General features: G+C 39.6%; 1 long non-coding RNA gene across 1 annotated transcript in view; it reads left to right on the top strand.

The window, feature by feature from the left end:
* Window positions 1–10,876, top strand: part of LOC138179104 (uncharacterized) — a 38,676-nt gene extending 27,800 nt beyond the window's left edge. Inside the window, exons 3-4 of the long non-coding RNA XR_011172931.1 lie at window positions 9,516–9,971; window positions 10,512–10,876. This is a non-coding gene — a long non-coding RNA (uncharacterized LOC138179104). The remainder of the gene's footprint in view (window positions 1–9,515; window positions 9,972–10,511) is intronic.
* The last annotated feature ends 1,229 nt before the right edge of the window (window positions 10,877–12,105 follow it).

Here is a 12,105-nt window from a genome sequence, read left to right as displayed (position 1 = left end):
CCCTTCGCTTCAATAAGGCCATCCACTTTTATTCGTCCGAGAGTTCCATTACAAGCCTGTAAAGTGGCGTGCGTACTTGCCGGTGAGATTACATCGGCCCTTTGTTGAACTGGATCCGTCATTTAATTCAATTTTCCTGTTCCGGCTCTGCACATATATTAAAGCATCTGTTTCCATCAGTGAAGAACGTAACGAAGAAAGCAGCGATTGAGAGGGAAACGACATTTTGACGCTTGCCACTTCAGAATCGGTGCCAGTTGGATCAAACGCCGACTCGCCGTACTCGCTCTAAAATTATTTCCGCAGATGGAATAGTTGAATTATACCATCTATAATCCTCGACGATGGTTAGCGGATTTCATGGTTAATAAAGTCTCTCAGCATTCTCTGCTTTAAAACATTTATTATGCAACAAATATAGAAAAATCAAGTACGAAACGCAGTTTGAGAATATCGATAAAAAGATACGATTGTTATCTTTCAAATATTTGTTTCAAGTACCTGGAAACATTATTCTCTCAAATTGTTCTCAAAATACTTTTAATTGTTTTTATGTAAAACGAAGAAAGAAGAAGATTAACGTTACATTCCTAGCTGCATATAAAAAATTTTATCGAAACGTAGTACAAAGTTGAACAAAGAGCAAAGCTTGTACAATTTCTATATTCATACTTTATATATGAGAAATTTTCAATGACATAAACTATACAATTTTCTTTTTCGAATTTGTATTTTCTTGCTACCCTTTACAATTTCGTCAAAAAACAATTATAACATGTCAGTTCTAAAAACATGCACATTTTATTATCCCCTAATTTCATCGCTATTATATAATATACATTTCACTTTCTAAAATAAAACCCTAATAATGTACATAATCCACAAATCTGAAGAAAAACCTCGATATCCTCCAAAAAGCCAAAGGACAAATATATATGTATATATATTGAAAAGTAGGTCATGCGGCAGAAGCGCTTCGCGGTCAAACGACACCGATCTTCGAAAGCTGTCCGATCCTGAAAATCGTAGATCCAGTTTCGACTCGAAACCGTGGGCAGGTGATGGCGTACGACAATACCGCGATACAAAATAGCAGGCCTACAAGATCGTTGAAACGTACTTTCGACCGCGACCCATATATTTCAGCCACCATTGCATCCTCATACCTGAGCCGCCATATATAGCAGACACTCTGATAATTTGGACTTTTCTGACCGGTATACAGCGCGACCCTATGGCCTCGAAGGACCCTTTTCCTCCGATCAGGGCAAAGGACTTATGGGCGCGTGCTATGGGTGCCCCTCTCAAGGTCTCGGGGCGCGACCAGCATGGTCTGAAAGGGTCATCCCTTGACCCTGGGCGTGCTGCCCAGCCCTAACCCCCCTCGGCGGTCAAAACAGGCGGAAACATGGCCTGACCCTCGTATATCACCGTTCTGGTTCTGCTGACCACGCGTAGTGGACGCGCCACCACGGTCACGCGTCCGCCAATTAAAAGTAAATTCGTTTCGTCTCGTGGACCAGACTCGCTCGCGCGAATTATTGGATGGGGAAGGGTGGTTGGGTTCGACGGGCATCGAGGAAGGGATGAAATATCACGGGACACGATTAAGGCGTGAATTATTTATTGCGGGATGAGTCGCGTCTGTGTTGGACATGCTTGTCTATTGGTGGACACAGGAGGTAAAAGCAAAGGTGGGGTGATTTTTTCTAATAAATTGGGGGTGGTGTGTTTGAAGATATTAATATTTGAGATACCGCAGATCAGAATGGTGTTATGTGGAATTAGATTTGGGGGTTTGTGGAAAGTGTGGTAAGATGGGTTCTTCTGGATGACAAACTTTTTGGATCAATTTGTGTTTGAGAAGTTGATACTGACAGATAAGAAGTTAATTTTATATTTATAGTTACAATGTTATATTTTTTATTTGAAATTTGATCCTCATTTTATCTATTTTATTGTAATTTTGTTCATGTAATTATTAATAATGTGATTAGTAGATAATAAATAATATGAAAGTTAATATAAACACGTTATTAAAAAAAATATTAATACAGTATAGTAGTAATGTTGAAGGTAATGGTAATATTGTATTAAATAATAATAATGGTAAATAATGGTAAATAAAAATAATGGTAATAATGGTATTAAATATAAATAATATGTAATAGATATAAAATACTGTGCGTCTTATGCTACATGAACTAAAAATACGGATAATAATAAAAATACATTAAAACGCATATACTATCTCAACCATGATCATCCCAACATATTCAAAAGAAACATCGTACCTGTACAACAAAGACTATAACAAATATCAATTCCTCTAATACTCTCTCCTCCTTTCTGTTATTTCCAATGAAACTAATATCGTGGCAGCGGATTAATTCGGCGCATTCTTTTTACTATTCGGCGCATTCTTTTTACTATTCGGCGCATTTTCATCCGGAAATCGACAAAAAACATTTCGCGGTGGAGGTTTTATATGCTTCCACGGTATCGTACAAAGTAATCGATGTTATACTCACCGAGTGGAAAGTGCGTTTCGCATTCGGCCGCATTGACGAGGCATAAAACCGCAGTAGAAAATTCCGACCGTGCTCGTATAACGGCGTCGACATACATACACGCGTGCTTCAACGTTGTTCTTTCCCTTCTCTCTTTTTCTCGCCGTTTCCACGTCGTGCAATACCCGAAAAACCGGAGGAATTTTTATTCGCGAACCGACACGACGTTGACCTAACTTCGGTCGAGCTACTTATCGCGCCAGCTCCACTTTGTCTTGAGTGAAATCCAAGGTAATTCGAGATCAAGCTGCATAATTCATGGCCTCTACGAACGTTCTTTAGAGGTAAGAACCGAAAAAAAATTTGATTCTGGTAAACGGTCCCGTTTGCGGTTATTTTTTGGACGTTGGCGAGAAATGTTTTTATACCGTATTGCTCATACTGAAATTCAAACGACTATATCTTCCTTATTTTCTCTCTTTCTTTCTATTTGGTTTATAAGTTGATTTTAGTTATTTGATACTTAATAACAAAATTCTGTGGTTCAGAATATAGATACTTTTTAATTATTTTGAGTAGGTTTATTGAAATCGGCGGTGAAAATGGAATTTTTTTTACGATATAAGTGATTATTGTATGGTCATATAATATTGATATGTTTATATATATATTCTTCTATTTTATTCGTAAACATCTTTTGTTATAATTGTAAATAATCAAGTTATATCCTAAAGAAATGTGTCAGAGCATATAACCAGTAACCAATAGATTAAACAATCTTTGATTCATAAAATATTCTTGGAGATATGCTGAATAGAATGTTATATTTACGTACAATTTGCTAACAAATTAGTCATATACGTATAATCAGAATAACTCTCCGTGCTAAATCTGTTTGAACCATAGTCACGATTGTACTTGATATTCACCCTCAAACGGGAGGGAAATATTAAATTAGCTTGATGAAAACGACTCAAAGCATTTATATATTATGTATATAATATACATAATATATTATGTATTTAGTATATTTGACAATGTTTATACTTTTCATTCTAAGCAACAATGATATTAATTCATGTTCTTTTGTATAAGAAACATTTTATAACAACAATGAAGTTCATTATAAATCATTTAGAAATCAAGATATTAAATGTTTTACGATATTAATAATAATATCGAAGCAATCTGTATTCAAAAATATATACTTGCTATAGATCACATTTCACTCTCAAAGAATATCGCAAGATCAGGATATACCTACCTCGCATGCAATTAACTTATATTTATTCAACCAATATTTACTCGATATACCAACGCGCCATATTTACCTAACTAAAATCACAAAATTAAACTTCCTAACGTGATATATTGAGAATGTATTAATATACGTATTTATATTACTAATATTAATTATACATCAAAATTACAATACCAATACTATTCCCTTGTACTATCGCTTTCTCAAAAACTCCAAAACCCATCATATCCATAGAAAACTATTCTGCTTTCACTCATCCAGCAAACTAACTTCCAATCAATTTCCTGTAACTTCGAAACCTCTCTAACAAGAAAAACTGAAAATCCCAACAGCAAAGCCAACCCAACCTAACTCTTGCGGGTCTCACGTTCCCCGTCTTTCACCTGGTGGCTTCGTGCGTCGCGATTATTTGGTTCGCGAACGCGACCTGTCCCGGGGGTTGAGCGTCGTCGTCGTCTTCTTGGGGTACGACGTTCGCCGGCTCTGCTCAGTGTGCTCGTTACAGCGCCTCCACTCTGCAAGATTCAATATTCTAACCAAAATCCCCGGGGCTAAGGGTGGGCGGTGCAGGGCAAAAGTTTCCAGGCGTGGAGCCGCGTGAACCGCACACGGAGCATCCGGACGGGTCTAAAGTTTCCCGCTTCGTCGACGTGTGCCTCCCGTCGTCCTCGTCCTCTCATCGTTTCGCCGACGGTAAACTCGCAGTCCACACACGAGGTACGCGGAGGCAGCAGAAGGGGACGAGGGGAGGGACGAGCGAGCGAGCGAGTTACTTGACGGACTCGACGTTTCTGACGTCGTACAGTTACCGCCAAGAATCCGGAGCCTGGTGAATTTCCCGGCTCGAGAGCGAGGAATTCGAAGGGCTGAGAAACGACGACGACGACGCCGACCACCACCACGCGATCCTACGATATCGAGAATTTTATTTGCCCAAGGAAAGAGATTCCAAGGGGTGGGAAGCGAGGTACGACGCGGTGAAAACGTGCAATTGGATTTGTTTTTGACTAACGATGCGTGACGCTCTGTTTGCGGTAAAAAGGTCGTTTTTAGTATATTTGAGTTATTATTGTTGGATCGAAGGGCTGAGTAATTTTTATTGGGTTGATTCGATTTCACATATTTTTGTTTTAAATTATTTTCCGAGGCTTATTATTAGAAATTGAATATTTGTATAAGACGAAATTTTGAATCATAATGAGAAAGTACTTGTGTTACACACATTCATGTAAAATAGTGTATACCAACTAGGTAAAATATTATACGTGAATATTGTTAACCCGGTAATCATTTTGGATACTCTAGTATAATTTACACATCTACTATTATTTCTTCAACTTAACCTTCCGTATTGAACATCCACAGATGACGATTCTACATTAATAAGTCACGACATCGACTTCCAAATATTCCCACGTGAGACTAATAAGACTACCTAGTACAACAAACACCTGTATATTTAAATATACCAAATAAACCAATACTGTGTATTTAAACTTACTATATATACACAACTATAATTGAGCATTGAGACTATATACGTACATACGTATATGTATATTCCTAAACGTTCCGTACATCAAAATAACCACTATTTCTCTACGAAGATCTACAAATATCCTACACGATTTTTTCAATTTTGAAACTGCTGTCTCTAATTTTTCTGTATATAACATATTTTTTCAGTTATTTTTTCAATTGCATCCAAAAAGCTCGTAGCTCAACGATCGTAAGAAAGTTTCGAGATACGTAGGCATGCAAAGTCGCGATAAAATCTTCTCTTGCCATCTTCTCTCTAAAGCGCACATGCCCACATCTATTTTACCCGAGTTGGCCAACCTGCCCCATCCCCAGGACCAATCGAAGTCTGCCGCTTTATCGGGAAAACCGAGGGTGTTCTTCGGGCAGACGGAACTGCCCCTGCGTTCCGGTGGCTTTATCGCTGAAAATAGGGGTGGTTTTTGAAGGGGGTGGCCGTCGATTTTGCGCGGACTGTACCCTCCACAGAGCATACAGAGCGGCCTCCATACAGAAGAAAAGGCCTCCGGCTATGGCCTTCCATCTTATCCCTCTTTCAACCCCCTTCTTCTGCCTTCAACCACCCTCTCCTCGTGTCTACATCGTTCCCATGCTTCGACGATGTTCGTCCGTCTATCTTCGCGTGTTTGCGCGTGCACGCCACGCGATACGGATAATGGAATGTATCGATGATGCAAGTTGTGCATTCTATGGTGGAACGAGGCGAAGTTTCGACGAGGTTGGCTGGAAGGGGAGGTTTACGGAAAATGGGGTGAAACGATTTATAGGCGCGTTAGTTTGATATTTGGATTCCCTTTGATGTAAGTTTGTAGTCCGTTTGATTGTAGGAATGAAATTGGGTGGTTAGAATATGGAAGATTGGGGAAAAGCGAATTGCAGATATTTGGGGCTAAAGAAATTTGTGTCATGACTTGTAATTATGTAATCATAGATTATGGGTTTATGTTTGGGATAAATAAAACATTGATGTTGCAATAAAAATAAAAATTTCCTTAAAAGTTATGTATTATGAAGAAATGTAATACAGAATTGCTATGCAAGCGTTAATGATAAAATTCAGTTTAATAGTTGGGGTTAGGTAAAGATAAATCTGGCTAAATCATACGAATTTAACTCTGCCAATTAATAACCAAACTCATTATAAAATATTATAGTAAATAGTTGACGAGTTCTTGGTGCAGAATAGCAAGAGAAATTTCATCTCCCACATCGATGATCAAAGGCATATTTCCAACGATATACTGCAGAATATACTGTAGAATTTCATTTTGAAACATGGTACACTCTCCACGAAGACCTTCAAATTCCAATAAAACAGAATTACGCATTTTCAGCTTCTACTAGGCAATTCTAATCTCGATAATAATGCGTTCTAGAACAATCAGTACTTTCAAATCTCTCTCTTCTCTAAACCATAAAAATTACGATTCCTCCCTTACCCCCTACCTCGTTAAACAAAATTCCATCGTTCAACCGTCACACGTAGCGCGATAAGCCTATTCGTAATTCAGCATCGACACCATCGCATTATTCTCAGCGCGGTGACACCTTTTCTCCATCCTGGGCGTTATAGCCGCGAAGGGTGGCGATAGACAGAGAGAAAACTACCCCCGGCGCATCGGATTTAACGTTGAACGCGGCTCTAATGAGGTGCGCCGCGTTCACGATCCTTTTCTCCCCAAGTCGTTCGTCGTTCCTTTCGCCAGGTAGGCACAGCGGATTTTTAATGGGGCACCGCGGCGTGCTCTCCTTTTTTTCTCCCTCTCCCTCTCCTCGTCCGTGTTCCAGTGGCGTTCGACAGCAACCCCTTCGACCGATGGTTACCTGAGAATCCGTGGTGCATGCAGATACATAGGTAACGGCCCCCGGGGGTAAAAAGCAACGAGAGGAAAACTGTCCGCGTAGCGAGATTGAAATTCAAATGAGACCGCGAGGATATTCTAATTCCGTGCGGCAACCCCTTTTTTGCATATCGGGACCCACGCAGCTGCCATCCCGGGGACCCAAATTATATACATCTTTTTTCCTCCTTTCTCTTTCCCTTTTTAGGTTCCCTCCCGAAAGAACGTTTCTCTTATATTTTCTTTCCTTTTTTTTTTATTTTCGTTTCGGTATACTCACCTTTGTCGCTCATGTTGCACGCGGCGGTGTTCGGAGCGTTTTTCCCGCTTGCGCCGCCGCGCGTGATCCGCAACAATTGAGAATCGACAGTATTCAAATCCGAAGGCGACGGTAGCTAGCTACCTAAGCCCCCAGGCTTACCGGCTGCCTTCCGCGGATCCGATCGATTTTATGTTGCGGAAAGACGGAACGGGAAAAGAGGGAACACGCCTGGTCCGATACTTGCCGATTATCGCCAGGATATACACCCACGTTCAGAAGTAACAGGACACTTATGAAAATTTAAGTAAGCCTGAAAGACTGGGAAATTAGCGAAACGCTTAAGAATGATTATTTCGTCTGGAACTTTAGGCTATAATCATAAGTTCAATATCATAATAATAATTCTCTTCTTCTCTATCTATGTACATTGGTTACGTGTTTCGTGATTGCCATTTTCATCAATTCCAATACATGTCTACATTATTACCGTACTTCTTGCTATTTGGTTTCTCTTTGTGCACGCTACAGATGATTTTACAATATACATTCGGATCTTGAATAGAATTCTTGGAGTATGCTATAAAACTTAGATTTAGATTAGAAAACTTTATTTTTGAAAATGGATCTTTAAATTTCCGTTTGTTACGAAATGTTTGAAAATCGATTGAAACGCGAATCTGATATTCGCTTCGTGAAAATCCGTAAGATTTCTAGTACATCGTTCACAGCGTTTAATACTTCCATGAAAACGTGTCAAATACGACGCAAGTACATACATCGATCATCTATCAGAATAAATCTATCTATCTATCAGAATAAATCAGTTTCGAATAAAAGAATATGAAATTTTTCATAATTCGTAATTTCACAATTTTGTTTTAATTTTTCACGTACTAAAAATAAAGCGACGTGAATGTTGATCGAAGATCCACGTTTGGTTGCCTTGAAAAGTCGCTCGTTACAGCTAAATGAAATGATGGCGTGGCAACACATTGTTCAGTGGCTCGTTGCAACTCAAGCGGACGAGAAGATTTATACCGCTGAAGAAAATTTGCCCCGATAAAGTGTTTCCGTGTGCTGTGCTCATGGCGAACGCTTATCGTCTCGTTATTCCGGATTTTACAGCGAAAGTTAGGCAAGTGAAAGGGAACCGTTTTCATTCATAAATATAACGTTCTTTGACAGATTGATTGTATCTACTTCTCTCGATTCTTATCGATTGATAATTCTCTTCTATTATTTGATCTTGTACTTGAAAATTATTCTGTATTCATATTGGAGAAAAACTTAAATAGCTCAAATAGTCGTATTTAATTCAAAGTATTAAATGCACAGTTTGAGAAAGATATTATTCACTGGGTTATTAATTGGAAAAAGTAGAAAGAAAATTGAATAATTTTTTGATAAAGCATATAGAGTAAACGATTCTTCAATGTTTGAATAAATCAACGTCTCATGTGGATACAGAGTAAAATATATTATATAAACTTGATGTATGCCATCAACATTCTCAATTATTCACTACAGTATCAATAAAATATTTATGTACGTTATTGAACAGGTTTTCAACTGCATAGTAAATGATAATAAACACAGTAGAACTATGTACAACGCATTTTACCGTGTAAAATACCTGAGGTATGATATAATAATATGCATGTAATACGTAAACACCATATGATAAAAAATTCTATTTTATATACACAAAACGAACAAGTAAAATAAATAATACATTTTTATTTCACACTTATATTACAAACATTATATTACTTATACGGTCTAATATTTACCTCACAATTTTATGTAGACCCATCCCAATTATCTACTGCTTAATATTCAATGTTTATCCACTGTTAAAGTAAATGAAACAACAAAAATAAACCGCCTTCCTTTCATCTTCATATTATAAACGTTGTACTTCCTACATAACTTTCTCAAAAAAAAAAAAAAGAGAACAGAAAGATACAAGAAGATAAATCAAAAAAATTACGAAAAGAGACGTGCAAACACGATGGTACATAATCGCGGCGAGTATCCTGCGGCAACGAGCATTTTCAATTTTCATAAACGGCCGGAATAATCCCGATAAAAATCCTGTGCAGGTGAAATTCCACGGGACGGTTCGGTGAAAGTCAGTGTGACTTGATGGGCCGCCTACGTGTCCGGGGAGAGAAAAGAACCTTAGATCCAGGACTCAGCGGTAGGAGGCCAGGAGAACGAAGAAAAAGAGAGAAGAAGGAAAGTGCAAACGGCCTAAGGGGGCCGCCGCTTTGCATAATCAAATCCTGCGATGATGTAGCAGAATGCGAAGTACCCCGTCGTCACTGGTGCGCCGAAAAAGGGGCTGAGAATCCCGCGGGCACGCGAGTACTTCGAAAAATGCAGCCTCGTGTTCCCTTCGCAGCCTTCGTTGCCTTTCGGCTCGGTCATAAGGCCGTAGCACCCCTTACCAGATATCCAGCCCTTGCAGAATTCCCGGAGTAACCCGGAAACATCTACTCGTTTTGCGACAGAGACACCACGAATTCTTGTTCCGCAGGGCTGACGTGGAAAGAATGGTGAGTCTTCGTTGGTGGCTGATCGAACGCGAAGAGTCGACTGGTAGATATTTTTTTTCGAGTGCCTTTTTGGAACATTGTTCATTATATATATGGAGATGATTAAGTTTCGATGATCTTCCATTGCAAATGGGTATTTTTGAGTAATTGTTTGTTGCAAATGATCGAATCTTGGGGGTTTGATATCTCTAGTGTATCATTAGGGTTCATAAGCACGTAAATACTTGGTTTAATTTGGGGTGGTATTTGATTTGATTATAGAATTATCGACAGGAAGATTCAGAATGATTTTATATTTTATTAGAACTTGGGAATATTAGGGAATTGTAAGAGTATTGTGGTAGAATTTATTTTTGTATTTTTGAAAGTTAGTATGCAATAAGAGGATTGATGTCTATGGATTAATTTTGCTATTTAACGAGTACATATTTAATTGCACGTACGATACAATAAAATACATACTATATAAAATATAACAAAAATTCCTACAATCTTTAGAGAGAAATTTTTGGAGAGTTTAAAGGCTTGATTTTGTTACAGAAACTGATGGTGGAGGAAGCATGGCGAAGTTGAGGAACTAAGTCTGGGTTTAACGAAGAGTGATGTTAGGTGTCTTGTAAGTTGTGCGATGGGGTATGTCGGTGAATTTTATGCTTTATATTTCCTTTGAAATTGGTGTACCATGCAAAATAGTTGTAGCTACTAAATTTTGAATTTGAGACATACTGTTGAAATATATTGCCATTTTGAAATAATTACGTATTTTATAGTATCCAGAAATTTGAAGCGGAAGCTTTAACTTAGAATTGTGTAATTTTAGTACTCAGATCTTCATTTCTGAAAAAGTAATGTTCAATTTGAGGAAAATTAATTTAAGGAAGAATTTTATATTTCATAAAAGCGAATCACAATATACATATATAAAAATATACAATCTAAAATCTTAATTGACACCGTATCTTAGTCGCTAACCTACCCATCCCCAATAAGAAAAAAAAGATCAACTTGCTCCTGAGGAAGTAAAAACTTCTAAGGGCCAGCAGGCACGTCCGCCGGCATTTGGAAAAGCTTCGGTGTATCAAGACGGAAAAAAACCCCGTGGAATTCCGCAAGAGGCGCGAGGAAATAGGGTGGCTGGCTCGCAGAGTTGGCACGTACCCCCTCGTCAAAATGGACGGGCTAAGCCCGTATAAGTCTAACGGGATTTTCGATCGTGGGCGGGCGGGGTGAGTGCAGGCCGCGGTTCGGTGGTGGCTGTATGTAGGGGAGGAAGGTGTGCGGGGGTTGAACGCGATGGTAAGGGCACTGTGGAAGGGGGTGGCTGGGAGTCCTTCAAGATGGCGGCTATAAGGGATGGTTTAGGGCGCGTGAGGGTTGCGGGTGAGGCAATATATCAGAGCTAGAGGGAGCGAGAGGAAGAGAGATCCTTGTGGAGGGTTGCTTCACCCCCGATGATGGCCGTTACCACCCGCTTCGCTGGTCCTTTCCTCTTCTCTCTCTTCTTCATCTTCCGACCCGTCTTATCCTTCCTTTTTCCTTTCTCTTTCCTCGCTTCACGTCCGCGTATCGCCTTTTCTGCCTTTGCTCACCCTCGATCAAGACCATCCCCCCTCCTCTTCTCTTAACTCGTCCCGGTGGAGCCCTCGGGTCCGTTCACGAAAGTATAAACGTCAGAGGAGAGTGATGGAAATGGACGAGACGAGGGGGAAGAACGGACGATCGGGAAATAGTGGAAAATCGAATGGTTGAAGGGTGGAAAGTACGAGAAGGCGGGGATGGGGGACGACGACAATTCGTTGCTTCCAGGGATTGAAGGCTTTTCGTTCAGCCGGGCTTTCTCTCTTTACCTTTGCCGCGCTGATATCAGGGGCCGATGGAAATATGCCAGCCGGAAGTCGTCGAAACCGGTAGCCGCCGATGCTTGTTGATGGATTCGTGTAAACGTTCCGAAAGGGCTCTCCTCTATCTCCTCGATGAAGGGAAATGCGATCGACGATGCGTTTTGTTTCGGAGGTTCGTGGAAATGGCGGTAGTAGGGAATGATGGAACATGGTTGAAAGGAGCTTTATGATTGCTTTAGGAGGAATTAGTTACGTGAATTAGGAAATTGACAATTAACCCTTTTATATATAAC

This window comes from Bombus flavifrons, chromosome 4 (assembly GCF_040668555.2).
Source record: "Bombus flavifrons isolate JBK064 chromosome 4, iyBomFlav1_principal, whole genome shotgun sequence".
Lineage (NCBI taxonomy): Eukaryota > Metazoa > Arthropoda > Insecta > Hymenoptera > Apidae > Bombus > Bombus flavifrons.
The sequence above is the reverse complement of the archived record's forward strand: the minus strand, read 5'-3'. Positions and strand labels throughout refer to the sequence as shown.